A 6,318-nucleotide genomic window follows, 5' to 3' on the forward strand; every position below is an offset into this window, starting at 1 on the left:
CTGCATCAGTGCTGGAAAGTTGGATAGGATTGGGCCCATAATCTCGTTCTGGTGGTCTCTCCTAGAGGGATACCCCGTCATCACAAAGAGGGCAACTTCTTCCTTTCTCAACATCTTATCTGTGTGAAGCTGATTTCTCTGCTATGAACTCAATGAAGAGCAAGAACAGGTTAAGGCTTCAAATGCTGGAGGAGGACTTGAGGGTATACATGTCAACCCTCTGCTCTTGGACATCATGAACATCACCAAGCACAGATTTCCCATTGATTGATTGTTTGATTTTTAATAACACAATGATTAAAATTTTAGTTATTGAAATTTAAACACAATCTTAATAATTTTTTTTATTGATAAAATATATCCTTAAAAAACCAGTGGTGTGCTTTGACAATTTTAGTGCTTCGTCAATGTGCTTCAAAATGAATAAAAGGTTGAACATCGCTGTTCTAATGTATTTTCAAAATGGACTTTTTAATTCATGAACTCAGTAAGTCCAGACTGCAACTCTGCAGAACAGACAAATGGAAAATAAGTGTCACTTGATGAGCAGCAATGCATTTTTAAAAATATATAATACTTGCTGTTAACGCTCATGAAAATTCATGAGTACACACATTCTGTTGAAGTCATAATGGGAATTTTTGACTGGCAAGAATCAGGAAATAAATGATTAAACAATGTACCTTTCCAAATGTCAACCTGGAATGAAGAAGTTTAAATGGAATCTATTGTTTATATACAGTACACATATACATACATAGACATACATACATACATACATATATTGCTTATATGTAAAGTACTATTGGATGACACCTTTACGGTCAGAGCCAAATTCTGGCACAAACCACATGCACTTTGATATAATGAATCCTCACCAGATTTTGTACAATCAGCATTTACTGATGTTTGCCTCAACAAAGCTTCAACTTCAGCTTTCTTCAGAGAGGTAAAGACACTAACAAACTGGAGTTTTTTGTTTTTAGCTGACACTGCCATTGTGATCAAAGTTACACACAAACATGTTTTGGCAGAGGAATAGGTTAGCATGAATTGAACTGGTGAGTTAGGTGACATTTTATATAAGGGTCTGTTCAGTGGTTACTTTTTTGTACTCCCCCTTTAAGATTCATATACAAAACTGGCTAAATGGTGGCTAAGACATCATTTCTGTCATGTCAGAAAGATCAAGCACAAGTCTGACACCTGAAACTTGCAGGGTTTCTTAGGTTCTGAATGTCACATATTCACAACTGACTGCCAAAACATTTATTTTTCACGTTTTTATACCGCTCTTTCGCCAAAGACCATAGGATAGTGCACATGGTTCCTTTCCTCCTTTTGTCATCACAACAACCTTGTGAGGTAGGTGACGCTGAGAGATAGTGACTGATCCAAAGTCACCCAGGAAGTTTCATGGCTGAGCAGGCCATACCCCATTGGCACAGCAGCACTGGAAGATTGGATAGGATTGGGCCCTCAGTCCAGCTACCGAACCACTGTCCTAGCTATCATGTCTTTGGGGTTTTTAGAAACCCAGTTCTGGGAAAACAGTCTGCCAGACAGTGCTGAAGAAGAGAAAGAACAGAGGTAGCAGTACTATGTCTCAGTCAACCAGCTGGAACTGAAATATTGCAAGAATCAGACAGTTTGTGGAAGTAGAGGAGCCAAAGATTCTGTGGAAGGGCTGGGAGGGTTACTAGAGCAAGGGAAGAAAGACAACAAGGTGGACCAGAACGTCTAAGCAGGCGGTCATGTTTCAAATCTGGGAACCTGAGGTTCTTGAGCAGTCAATCGGTCAAGACTTTTGGTGTTTATATTTGACTTGGCCACTTTGAGAAACTTCAGTGCCTGTTTGAGTACTTTTGGCACTGGAGTCCATACTTCCTGTTAAGCCTGAGTAACATTCTGGCTCTTGGACATACTACTTGTCTGAGGGTACCCACCACAGTAGGACCAGTAAAGAAGGTCAGGTGGGTGGAATTTTAGGAGAGAGCTATGTCCCATAAACTTGTTTTGTTTGTTTTAATGACAACTTGTTCTGTTCATAAAACAATTTCTCATTCTGGAAATCGAAGTTGTCATCACAACTGCACACTAAAAAGCCTCTTCCCCCCACCCAATCCTAAGTGAGGCAAAACAGTGTAACCCGTACATGCCTCACCCTGCCTACAGTCTGTCTACACGTGGCTCCTCCATGTCATTCTCGCTGCTCTGAATGGCTCTGCAGGCGAGGGGCCGCTTTACACTGGTGTTCAGGCACCTGAAAAACTTAATGTTTTGGCCCCCCCTCCAGGAATGTCAGTGATACTGCTTTTACCTCTTACTCATGCATCTCTCCATAGGATGGTTTGTGAATCATGTGCAATTCCATTGCTGACCTGTAACCTTTAGAGCATAACCAGCTTCCTAAAAAAGGAAGTTAATAAACCAAAAGTTATCACAAGAATAAGAAATTTGTTAGCAATTCTCAAACTTTGGATCCAGGACCCACCAGTGGGTCGTGACCCAATTTTCGGTGGTTAGCAAAACTGACAGGGAAGTTTAGGTTATGTGCATCAATGGTTAAACAAGCTGCTATTTTGGGGAGGGGAGAGCACTGCTACCCAATCACCATTGGCATTTATAAATCGTGCATTCATAAATTTAACAGTTGTGCATTTATAAATCAGGCAGCAGCCTCTAGGGCCTCTAAAATGTTTGAGAACCACAGGAGTTAGCTCATTTTGGCATGTATAATGGGGTTAAAAATCAGCAAAATGTCAATCCATGTGTTAATAAAATCCATCTAATTTAGCATTAGTGTATACAGAGAACAGATTGGATAAAGCAGTAATATTCTATATGTTTTCTACAGCAGAAATGTAATTTCAGGGAGAACCACCACTACCACCTTTTCCGAGAAAGAGAGGGAAGATGGGGGGGAATACGAGAATGAACTCAATAAACCTTAAAATAACCATATAAGCTTTTTTATGAAATGATTTCATTTATATCGATCAGCACTGTGTACTGTGTTGTTTTGATGTGAACCACATTTATAGCTGTCATGTTCTATTAAGTGTAAAGTGACTGAGTTCAGAAACAAACCTGCATCCCCATTGATTCAGGAGAGTCAATATACCAGAGATCCCTGGTTTACCAGTAGGTAATGTTGGATGTGTACATTGAGCTGTTCTCTTTGTGCAGTGCCAGGTTGAAGTGTACTGTTCAATACAATGCCATGCTTTTTTAAATTCAATGCTTGGGGCCTTTGGGCCTACTGGAAGTGCTCTATTATCCCTCTTTCCCAGTGCCTTAGATTTGCATCACAAGAGAGGAATGGGTTGAGGCACTTTTATTTGGCCTCCTCCTGAGGCCTGCTTCTCTCAACCAAATCAGGTTTCCTGCCTAGATATTAACTGCCTGAGTTAAATATCATTAACTTCCACTTCTTTGATGTCTTAAAAGCTGGGAAACTCACTCCCAACTAACTCCCCATGCATCAGTGCTAACCTGGTGTCCACTGTATCCCATGGGGGAGTTTAGGACTTTGGAAGCCTCCTTGAGGTAAGGTAACATTTGTTCCCTTGTCCTGAAGCAAACCTGTGCCGGACCACCAGGTCTACTCACACCTGCACCAGTTCCATAGCTGGCGCAAGTCTGCGTGGACCCATGAAGGTGAACTGAAGTTAGGAAGGGGGGTTTGGATTCCACAGACATGGCTACTGCCAAACCCACCCCCTTCCCAGCCCTGATTCATCCTCCTCCCTGCCCCCCATCACCACCCCATTTCTCCTGCCCCTGCCCCATTCTGCCCAGCCTCCATCTCCCTCCCACCCCCTGCATTCAGTGGCAGCTGTTGGTATGTAAAGCTGGCCACTTGCCACTTGTGGCAGCAGCCAGGCTGTGCTCTCTAGCATACTGCTTTTTGTGACAGGCTGAAGGTGCCCAATGCTGCCAGAACACTTGTTCTGGTGATGTTACATGCCAGGATTTGGCTCTGAATGCCATTGGTGAAGGCGATGGGACTTACATCCCTGCCTTATCCTTGGCAGCTCCAAAATGGCTACTGCTGCATCCAGCATCCTCACAACCGTGCAGTGAAGTAGGTGAGACTGAGGGGGAGAGAGAATGACTGGCCCATGGTCACCAGGAAGCTTCATAGCTGAGTGGGGATTTGAACTTGGATCTTCCAGGTCTAAGCCCAACTCCTGAAACACTGCACCACTCTTACAGACCAAGAAACTCATACAATGTCAGTTGCACTGTTGCTTTTGCTTTATTTCCTGTTCAGGTTCAGCTGCAGCACAACTGAAACCAAGTAGGATGAAAAATCATTGGAGTGGGGAGTGATTTGGAGTTGGGGAAATGGCCAGTAGGAAAAGCATCAAGCAGCCTCCCCTGATCCTTCTCTGCTTTAAATTCTATCCCCTTTCTTCTTCCCATTTTAAGAAGAAAAACAAAAACTTTTAAGTTAGGCACATTAGGGTGTAGTTAGTCCCCTAGGTTGTCGCAGTTCTGATGCTAAATCAGTTCTGGTTTGATTAGTTGTCCCAAACTAGTTCTGATTTAAATCAGCAAAATTTGGTCACTAGTTTGGCAGTTTTCATGTAAATATATTTAACATTACAAACTGAAGCAAGGAGAGGTGAATGTTTTGTAATTATGCATAGTCTGACTGCTAGATCAAAGAAAGGATTTCAGCTGCAACTTTGGTAGCTGTGGGAACTGGTTGAGCTCTACTGCCTGGAAGATGCACTTGGCTGTATAGAAATTCTGTCTCTTTTCTCTCTCCAGCTGTTTATCTCCACAGTCAGTTACAGTGTACCATGTCTTGAAACAGCATGGCTCCCGTTCTGTCTGTTGCTTGGAAAGAGCTGATTACAAAAGCCCAGACAAACTATGCATTGATTATGTCCTCCCAGATGGTGGGTTTTTGTTCCCCATTCATTCTCTGAGGCTACTGAATGTACCATATCTTTAAAAAATTTTATTTAAACTTCAGTTTTTAAGTCTGTTCTACCCCCATCCCCATGTTTTATTGTTGTTGTTTTTTGTTCAGTTTTGGTCAGCAGAGACTTTCATATCATGATTCAGGTTCTGTTCCAGGTGAGATACAAGAATGATTTTCTCCAGTTCTTGATTCCTGTTGAAGTCTGATTTGCTTCCATGACTGAACATGTTAGTGTGAGTGAGCTGTTTGTATGCAGCTGGCAAAAGCTGCATGAATTTTGAACAATGAATGAATTTTGGACAAGCCACTTTCAAAATACACTATGCACTTTCTTGCAACCTAGAAATCTCATTTGTGTCTGAGTAGCTCAGAGCAGTGCGTGGCTGACAGCACAATCCTTTGCTTGTCTACTCAGATGTAAGCCCCATTGAGTTTAAAGGGGCTTACTACCATGTAAGCATGTATAGGATTGTAGCCTGAGTGTTGCATGCATGTGTAAGTTTGTCTCATTAAAACTTGCTCCTAAACTAGTTATAAAAATTTATTTAAACATATAGCTATGGCTTTTTACTTTATTACATGTTCTGTTTTATTAGGAATGGGGAAAGGCTAACCGTACTTCTCTCTAATCCGAATCTGATCACTCACAAACAGGTGAGTTTAACCTGTTTATTAGCCTGTCCAAACAGTGAAGCCTTCCCCAGAGATCTGAGAAAAGCAACATTTGACATTCAGCATCTATAATATAGTATCTAGATAATTGGTATCAATTATATTCAGTATCTGTAATATAATATTTTGCAGTGGCTTGTATATCATATCCAAACTTTGCACAGTAAAAGAATTGTGGCAGTATAGGATTGATTAACAGTCAAGAAAGGACTATTATCATGGTCACTTCTGAGAGCTAACTGTTGCTGATCAACTAGCCATTTAGCCAACCACATCTCAATACTTGACTCAACATAGAACTTTGGGAATTTCATTGGTCAGCCTCCAGAATACGATTGAGATGAACACAGAGGATGCATCTTTTAATCTGTATTGTGGGCTAGGAAGCATCTGTCTAGAAAGCTGTGCGCTTCAGGCTTGCATTCCTGACTTATCTTCCTCTCTCCTTACCACATAAAGAAGGTAATGTCCAAACTAGGTGATCCTACAGTTGTTTGAATGCAGGATCTCTCCTAACCATTGGCGTGTACCCAGATTATATTTGGAGTAAAAAAGTCCAGCAAAGGAAACTTTAAAAGACCTTGTGTGTGATCAATGCCTGCTTTTTCACTGAAGAAATTCGGCTCTCCTTTTAAAGACTGGCGGTGTTTTCCATTACATACTTTGTTTCTTTGACTTGTATATGCAAACGTTTGAGGAATGTTGTATTG

Source organism: Tiliqua scincoides, chromosome 6, assembly GCF_035046505.1.
Source record: "Tiliqua scincoides isolate rTilSci1 chromosome 6, rTilSci1.hap2, whole genome shotgun sequence".
In the NCBI taxonomy this organism is placed as follows: Eukaryota; Metazoa; Chordata; class Lepidosauria; order Squamata; family Scincidae; genus Tiliqua; species Tiliqua scincoides.